Genomic DNA, 9,856 nt, shown 5'->3' on the forward strand with positions numbered 1-9,856 from the left:
TTAGCTGAAAGCGTTCCATGCTCATTAGCGTTTCGACTTGTGCAAGTAAATCTGGATTTGACGGGGTGGAGCCAGTTGCGGTGCTTTCAGCTTTAAAGGCTCGCTAAACCACCCGGAGGTCAAAATTCACTTGTGGTGTTGCAGTTGTGCACGAGTCTACATCGAACACGTAGCCGCGAACGTTTTTCGAAGTGGTGCCGTGTTCACGCGACTGAGGATCCAGAAGAGGCCCTCGCTCGTTTCACTCTTCCTTCGCTATGCTCCGTTCGTCGGCTCGTCTCTTGTCCTGGTCGAGTGCTCTTCACATCGTGCGAGGAGGAAGGGCGGTGAGCGCGGGTTTCTGCGAGCAGACAGACAGGTTATTTTTGTGGATGACATCAGCAGACGAGAATGTTGACGTCATGGCGAAAACTGAGAATAACCGAAATGCTTGAAAAGGAGAAGGGATCGTTTCTTTGAAATTGTGACGCGCCCGCGGCTCGTAGAGCTGCCGTGTTTGGCATTGTTGATCGGGACGGCATTTTGGACTCGATGCGCGCGTTTGCTTCAAATGTTAAAAAAAATTATCGGAGGTGATTTAGGGGCCCTTTAAAGCCATCTTGAAGGCGACAGCACGCATTACATGTGGGGCGTGAACAACCAGTTATGTCGGCGACACGCTGGGGGTATACATTTGCATCCGATAAAAGCTCTTGAAACTTTTACATTTCGTCGATAGATGAGTCATGGTGCTTCTCAGAGCGGTTCGCAAGGCATACATTGCTTGACATAGTTGGATAGTATTTACGCCGGAAATTAGTTGTGCTAGCCAGTTCGACATACGTTTAGGCAGTCCAACATTTACACCTTCCCTGCAGTGTCGCGCGCGATGCCTTGTGCTATTTATGTATTGTTGGCGATCTCTCAGGTTTCTGTGTAGCTTGGGCTTTAATTTTCCTTTGTCTATGAAAAAAACATCGTGCCGCCGAAGTTATTTTCTCTAGACGAATGGCGCATTAGAAACGAAATATACGTTTTGACGCCTGGTGCGATGCTACACTTTTGTCACGCAATTTTCAAATGCGTTACGGACACTCCTCGCACTACATAACATTCGTATAGGGTTTGCTGCCAAAACAGTTTCAACCACTGGGGTGGCTCTGTGGTGTCACACCTGCTCACCACGCAGAAGTTCTGGGTTCGATTCGTGTTCCATCCGAAGTTTTTTTATTATTTCTTTTATTTGCATTTATATCGAATTTTCGCTCACGGACAACGCTGTACAAGGAACATATATGTCAACTTGCCACAATGACCTAATAAGGGAGCGCTTGTGTTTCGATGATAGAGTCTATAATCCCAATGAGGTGAGTCATATGGTGAGCAAAGCTTGGAATTGAGATTTACATGCTGGTTAAATTGTTTAGGTGAGTTCTTGAATATTGTATGTCTTCCCATGGTAGGGGCGGAAAGTACCCCAATACGCTCAATCCTTATGAATATTCAAAAGCAGTTAAAAGTAGCCGGCTAGTTTGTTATTGTTCACAAGAGAAAGCGGTACTTCAGATTCGGTACTTCAAACTCCCTGGCTAGGAAGCGGTGCTACAGGCTCCCTATCTACACTGTTAGAACAAAGGGATTCCCCCGACGCCCTTTGCTAGAGTTTTCGCTTGTCCCGCTGGGCACTCCTTCCGGGGTCAAACAACTCCCTCTAGACAGAGAGTGATCAGACGGCTAGACATGGAGTACAGTACTACGCCTGCGATTCTGTGAAAGAACTCCACAGCGGGAGTAAAACTATCACATTGAAACAGGTTTGAAATAAAATTATACGAGCACAAAAAATGGCAGATTCATACGCGCACACATCCACGTAACCAAAAGACGCACATTAAAAGAGAACCTTCCCGCTCTCTTAGGGAGAGATGGGAACTCAGGCGTGATGTTAGTGAGCGTTTGACTACACTGTTATTTAACAATACTCGCTAGAGTCCGCGCCCTCAAGCAGGAAATGCGTTCAAGTTAGAGCCTCTAATAGTCAATTCCTTATGCGACTCCGTAGGCGGCTCCCAGAGAAAGCAACACAATAGCCTTGAAGTAGCTTTTGAGGGATTTTAGTGCATAATTTTCCTGGTTATGTATGGCCTGCAACGCTTACGCGTGGCGTCGTGGCAATAGGCGGCCCTGAAGCGGCTGCGAAAAAAGATTTTGGCATTCCAACAGCGTTTCACAGAACAATATCTCTAGGGGTAATTAGAATATAGACATCAATGTAAACACGCGCATGTGACATCACACAGAAATAGCACAAGACACAGGAATCGAACTCACGACCACAAGCACCGAAAGCAGACCCTCAAACCACTACGCCACAGAGCCACTGCATGCTTCGTTAAGTTCTCATAGCCTTATATATTTACAAAGTGGTTTGCAACGAGAGGGCAGAGCTTGCAAATTTTTTTCTTGCATCATAGGCGTGTAATTGCGCAGGCATTAGGTTAGCAAATAGTTTGCGAGGCGCCATGAACTCACGAAGGCCACCGTTAGCACCTTCAGCTCCAACTTCGGTTTGTCGTTTGTCATGCCGCAAAAGAAATGATAAACGTGTGTCCTTTTGTGCATTCACCATACATCGTGGATGTCTCGCTCGCCCAAAAATCGAGAATACAGCGTGACAAGTACTTTTAGGTAGCGAAACTCACGTATATGTATTCCATGAGCGCGGGCTGTTGAGCAAATCCGGTTATTTTTGCCGCGAGCTGCAAGTGTCTGCAGTGCGTTCTGAGCTGTTTGAAGACCATCATCTGTCGCATATTTTTGTTACATACGTCGATGTCAGAGTTCCAAGGGTACTTTAGCGTGCACCTATACAAGCATGTGCATTTATCGGGCGTGTACGTACTGCTTGAGGCTGCAGCTGGGTCAGGAGCACCTTCTGAGAAGTTAGACGAATATTTCCACACTCAGCACTCACGCTCGCTGAGGCGCGAAAAAGAGTGCTTCTCAATTAGTCATAGCGAGTATTTTATTGCCTTTATACTCGGAGACTAGCTGCCCTTTAACTAAATACCATTTACCCTAAGCATCACGTCATTAAACTGAATGTCGAAGGCGTGCACCAAGGTTAAGCATGATGTCGACCAATTCGCGAGTGACGTGTGTACCTTAAAATAGAAAAGATAATACTGCTGCACTTCTGTAGTGCGAACGCCCGCGTGAAGTTGGCGCTCCTCCTGACGAGATTGGGCAGCACCTATTAAAAAAAAAGCTGTTCTTCAGAAAATAAGGTTTCATTTTAATTGGCAGGATATTTTTGTCACGGCAGGACACAACTTCACTTTTTCGTGATTCGAGATTACACATAGCAGGAACACTATGACTGCAGCAGATTAATAAAAACTGAAAAAAGTGGGCTCCGTGTGCACTCTGCTGCCTCGTGTACCTGTAGTTGATGTCCAAATCTATTGTACAAATTATGCTACCATTGGTAAATGATTAAGCCGTCCATTATCGATCAGTGTTGATCGGTTTCCGTTTACTGTCTGTCGCTTATTTGCACGACGTTTTGCAAGAATCATCGGTTCAACCCATCTGGAAGAACACACGAATTATCTATAGCATACAGTGGTCCTGAAGGTGGTGTCAGCGAAGCAATTTCTTGGGGTCTGCGAAAAACATCATCGAACAACGAACAAAATAGGTCTTTTATGAAGGCACAAAAAATTCGGGGACCCTTAAGCTTCGCCTTTAAGAATTGAACGCGTTAGCGAAATCCGGCCCTTAGTGCGCACTTCAACCACTAAGTGCATACTCATTAATGTGTGTTCTTACACACACACACACACGCGCACACGCACACAAGCACCCGCGCGCGCGCGCACGATGTATCTATAGTAATGCTATAGGTTTTCAATCTAAAGCACTTCCCTGTGCTAAAGTCGAGACATGTTTCTCACAATACTTCCCAGATGATAGCACATTATCTCATATGCTTGATATATTTTCCGCTAGATTAACATAGTTGTCCATTTTTGGAGCTGTTTGCAAATTTTGTTTGCCTTTAGCGGCGATGGCTACACTATCCAGGCTTTTTTCGAAGCATGGCGTCGCACAAAAAACGCAGTTTGATGGCCTCACCAATGCGCCTACAAATCGTCGAATGGGCTTATATTCGTCGTGACACCTGCCGATGAAAATGCTTTAAGGAAACACCTTCCATAACATTGTATTTATGTAGTGTTTTTTTCTTTTCGACGCAGTTGCGAGTAACATCGTGGCTTTGTGGTAGAGCACCTGCTTGCCACGCAAATGGCCCGGGTTCGATCCTCAATGAGGCCGAAGATGTCTTATTTTATTTGCATCTTTCTGTATTTTTCCGTCACGGGCGACTTTTCGCTCACAAGCGACGCCGACACCGACGGCGGAATGTCTGCGAAACGAGCTCTCAAATGCTATGGCGTTAATATGTCCAGTCACGGCGGCCCCGTCTGATTTTTTGGTATGCTTTGCCGCGTAACGGTTATGTGCTGCGGCGGAGCTGACTTATGCTTGCCCTTCTCTATGAGATGGATGCAAAGCTTTTACTGGAATTTTGTACGGCACATGCTTTTCGCAGGCTTGCATATTTGAAGACAAAGCGTGGCAAGAATTAAATGAAATGTGGCGGCAGACCGCGCGACTTATTGACAAGCTGATGAGATTGAATTAGCCAGGACACTTTTCGACCATTCTTTGCCACGAAGAAACCCCGTGGCGTCTATTTCACATTGCATGTCGTGTTAATTCATAGCCCTTTCTCCGCATTTTCTCTCACTGCAGGGGATCCCTTATCAATTCTACCATTTCACAAGGGGTCCCCGAAACCTCCAGGGCTGAGAACCACTGACCTATATGTCAGAGTCTGAGCAATTACTTTTACATGTACAATGAGTTTTTTGTTTGAATGCATTACAAATTATGAAACCTCAAAATGATACAAGAAATACTGGTTGGAGTACTGTACTGCAATCAAAACAATAACATCCACAATGTCAATGTAAAAATTTACATTTTCATCTACTACATAGAACCTATGCTCATTATTGAACACATGAAACCACATGCACAATGCAACCTGAGCACTAATTCACTGCAATAAAATAATATGAAAGTAGAATTCAAAAATTCACCACAAAGCACGACACATACACTTCGCAATGCCAGTTTGCAAGCACAATCCAAACAGATGGCATGCACACAATACTGGTGTCTGCTTACACATGAAGGCAACTCGATAAGAAAATAATGGCTTGCAACACTTTTGAAAAATATGTGACTGTGCAGTAGCCATGTTGGTGTACATATTCGTTTCTTTATATTGCATTAGTTTGCCCCCATGAATGAAAACATGACTGTACAGTTAACTTTTTAAATGCGAAGTATTTCTTAGCGAACCCAAGGCACTTTGAGCGTTTCTATCTATCCATATATCTATCTAGCCGCTTACGTGTGGGTGCCCTCGTCATCGCCTCCTTAACTTGGTGTAGACCAAAATTGGCATGGGAGGGTAAAAAGATTTGACGAATATGAGTGTGCGATCATCACATGAATAAAGTGAAAATCATGTCGCTTACTCCGTCAAACCTTTCCTCCAGACACGTGTGGCGCATACCCGTTTACCACGGGCCGCGGTGTACGGGTATGCGCCATAGGTGATTGACAGCTTATATCTACCCAGGAACGGCGAGAACAGACATTGGTAGTTTAAATGGGAGAGCGTTAAGAAAAACCGACATCGGCAGCGTTCACCTGACGAGTGGAAAGAATAGGAATTAGTATCTCAGCAGGAATCGAACCCAAGCGTTCTGCGTGGCAATCAGGTATTCTGCCACAGAGGTATTCTATAGCCAGGTTTATAAACTGGTTTGGAAAAACAGCCTATGAAGGCGTAAGGTCGGTGTAACGACAATTGTGTTTGTGGTGCTGAGTATCTAATTTTACAAGAAAGCAATAAAAACTACATATGTACTCCTACGATACAGGCGTCACATCAGACTAACGTCGGTCGTTCCAGTGTTGGCTCCGCTTTTATAGCAGTCTAATAAACATTACATTTTATTCCTATGGTTCAGCAAGCTATATTGAAACAGTGCTCTACCCCGGTTGAATACATTAACGAAAGTTCTGTGTGATACTCACATGACTGCACCATGAAGTGCACTTAGTTTCCATAATACTGACGTACGTACTATAACGTGAGGGCTGACGTTACGTCGCACGAGAGTTACCCTTTAAACGCCAGTGTTGTCGACGTGCCTGGTAAGCCCACGATGTGCACACAGCTACTACACTTACAAAAAAACGTTGATCCAGCTCGTAAAACATGGCTCAAAGATATAAAGTACAGAATAGAAGTGCTCGCTTGCTGCTTCGCATGACACCGTTTCCCACAACGCGTGGGATCCAGGGGCGTAACCAGGGAGAGGACGGGGGCACACCGGGCCCGTGCCCCCCCTCCTCCGAAATTTTTTCCCTATGGGATACAGAGGAGAAAATGACACTCAACCCCACTTATCTGCCCGGACCCAACGTCGGATCAAGGAGGTGCCCTTCACACCCCCCCCTCCCCCTAAAATGTCTGCTTACGCCACTGTTGGGATCTGCCGAATTTTAGGGGCGAAGCTCCTTAGGGTGTGGGTCGTTCCCTCCTCTGTAGTATGTATGTAGCCAGCTCTAGTTTACTGAACTGCTCACTAGATGAGCAATTCACTAGATATCATAATTTACAAGACATCGTAGTGTTCCTTGATTTAATCACACTAAAAGACATACTTTGCGGGCGATATACTCTAGTGAGCTTTCAAGTTTTCGTCTTATGTACAGGTCGGTCCACTGTTAAAGGGAACACTCGAATGAGCCCCCTTCATTTTGCTGGCCCCCTCATTCCAAGTGGATGTGGGAACGTTGTTTGTTCAAGGTACTGGTCTGTCAAAGGGAGTCGGAATTGTCAACCACCAGTAGTCTTATGTAAATCTAAGCCACTGTACTGTTGCAAGAGAGCGATATCCTGACATGCCCTGAACGCAATTGTTCCCTTTAACAGTGGACCGACCTGTACATGATAAAGAAATATTTCTACGAAAAACGCAAAGCACACCTTGAACAAGATGTTTGGTTTTGGGACGCTTTATGTGCAGTAAACGCCGTGCATTGTTCGCGAAGCCGGAGCACTTGCACGATCGCGTTCTGTTGGCTTTCGTTGGACATGCTACCGACATCGCGTTGTGGAACGCGAAGACGAACGCTACGCGTGTGGTGTCTTCCATCTAGCCTTGCCGTTCATTCTCACCGGGCGAGCGGGGAACACGGTCGCTCTTGGCGTGCTTTCTCTTTCGCTCGGAAGCGGACACTTCATTTGACACTTTCCCTGCATTTCACCGATCACAAAGCGGTGATAATGAAGGGACCATGTAAACCAACAGTACAATAAATGTTTGATGTTTAATATATACACGGTGTTTCACACTCTTTATATGATGTACTGGGCGAATTTCACGGAAGAGTTTGACGGTTTACCGATGATTCCCTCGGGAGCTTCGCCCCACTCATCATCATTCACCCCGTGGATATGTTGCGATTTTTTTGTCATAGAGACGAACAAAATGTGCAATGCAAAATTGTTATCAATGAGTATTTACTGATATCAGGGAGTTTTGGAATACCGAACGCCATGCCCGTAGCCTGCCCCCCTGCCTCCATCCGACATTCTGATAGAGGGGCGTGTTTTACCGAAAACGAATGATGAAAATAGGCGTTTTTCTGAAAGTTTCAAGGCCTTCAGCAAGCGCCCTCCCCACTCCCCCCCCCCCCCCTCCGAAAAAAAATTCCTGGCTAGGGGCCTGGCGTACGCAATGATAGCGTTCGTTGCGGCCGCCCGTGACTTAAGGGGGCCCGCAACAGGACAGCGTACGACGCATGCGCAGTGGCGACAAACGCTAACGCAAACCTTTGCGTACGCTATTCTAAAACTGCCTATTCTATGTCTCGATGAATCCCCACAGTTGCCCGGCGGCGGCACAAGGACGCCGAGGGTAGCTGACAAGTGCATCCAGCGTAAACTCTGGAAAACAAGAGCCCACGGTGATGCCACATGTTAATAATGCGCACATGTCGAACACTGAGACTGAGGGAAAATGGAAACAAATCAAGTACGCCAACTAATATTAACAATATTTTCTGGGGTTTTACGCGCCAAAATTATGAGATGATTAGAGGTACGCCGCAACGGAGCGCTCAGGAAATTTTGCCCATATGGTAAAAGGCAGAAGCACCACTTCCCAGAAAAAAAAAAAGAACAGAAGCACCACTTACCATTCGCATTCTCGTCTGTGCCGGACCAGGTGTTGGCCGAACACGCAGACACAAAGCTGCAAGCTCGCTTGAGCGTCCAGACCATCATGAAACCAACGCACTCACAGTACGGGATGCTGCACTGTGTTGCACTGCCATCGCTAAATGTCGTTCACGTCCAGCGTCTAGATCACAAACGCGCACACACGGGCACGCGCTGCCGACACAGTCCAGCAATTAGGAAACTTCGATGACCGGCAAAAGGAAAAAAATGACGAAGGCAGCGACAGGCCGCAGCGAGACTTCGTCTTCAGCATGCACGCTTCTCCTCTCCCGTTGTGTGTGTGTGCGTGCGTGTGTGTGTTTTAACACGAAAATATTTTTGACGCGGTCCTCCACGGCTCCCGTGACGCATTTACGTCACGGATATGTCATTGTAAAGTATACACTAGCAGATGGCAAAGAAAAAAAATAGAAGAAAAAGATCCGTCACCGGGAGTCGAACCTACGAAACCTCGCTCCGCAGCGCGAACAGACTTGGTCACAGACGGCACGTTCTTCAGCGTACTAACGGCGAGCTACTTATATACTCCATTTACCTTTGGCGGTACTCGGCGATTTGTGGCATATTAGCGTGTTTCCGTTATAACTAGCGAGATGGCGCGAAGGGCTCGAATGGAGCGCCCCGCGCGTTGCGATGAGCGCGCGCGTGCTTGTTTCGTGATTGATGGAGGGGGGGGGGGGGTATTGTGCTCCCACCGCAAGATTGTGATGAAGTCCAAAAAACGGCAGGAATGGGAAGATGGAGACAAGTCCACCAGGAGGTGGGTGCTCGAGCCGACAAGACAAGTCCACTTGTCGAAACGTCGGCTCGAGCACCCACCTCCTGTTTACGGATTTTTTCATAGAGAGCACGAAGGTCACTTCGCTCACTGCAGCGGTCATGTTTGCGAAATAAGTGCGCTGCTCACACACAAATAAGTTCTAATGGTGGCAGTTTGCGCTTATCCTGTGTATACTTGTGCGTTCGTTTCGTGCGTCTTCCTTGTATTTCAGCAGCGCGCTTTAACTGTCGAGCAGTGACAGTTGTTAGTTCGTGCTGATCCTGTGTATATTCTTTCCATGCGTCCTTTCTGCTCGAGCAGCGTGTTGCGAGTTTCGAGCTGCTTGCCGTTCGTCGCTTGACATTACAATTTGTTGCTATGAAATTCATTCCTTCGCCCTTGTGCCCAAACAATGCACAACGAGCGCTCACCTACGTCTGTGAGAACACGTTTCACTTTCGTAATATACCGCTTCCTATGACAGAGCTATCAGTCATGTTGTTTTTTTTCCTCTTTCCTCGCTCGCGCATGCGTCGTAAGGCTACGTTATTGTGTTTCTCTCTCGGGGGCGCATTTACAAGCTCTCCTGTTTGGCGGCCGCTTGAAGAAAGTCGTGTCTATTTTATTTCCGTGGCAACGTCAAAAAGCTCGTTTCGCCGCAATTCCGGGGTTGGCGGCGTTGGCGACTTTGGTTCTGAGCGAAAAAGCAGCGTGAACGAAAATTC

Source organism: Rhipicephalus sanguineus, chromosome 1, assembly GCF_013339695.2.
Source record: "Rhipicephalus sanguineus isolate Rsan-2018 chromosome 1, BIME_Rsan_1.4, whole genome shotgun sequence".
Taxonomy (NCBI): domain Eukaryota; kingdom Metazoa; phylum Arthropoda; class Arachnida; order Ixodida; family Ixodidae; genus Rhipicephalus; species Rhipicephalus sanguineus.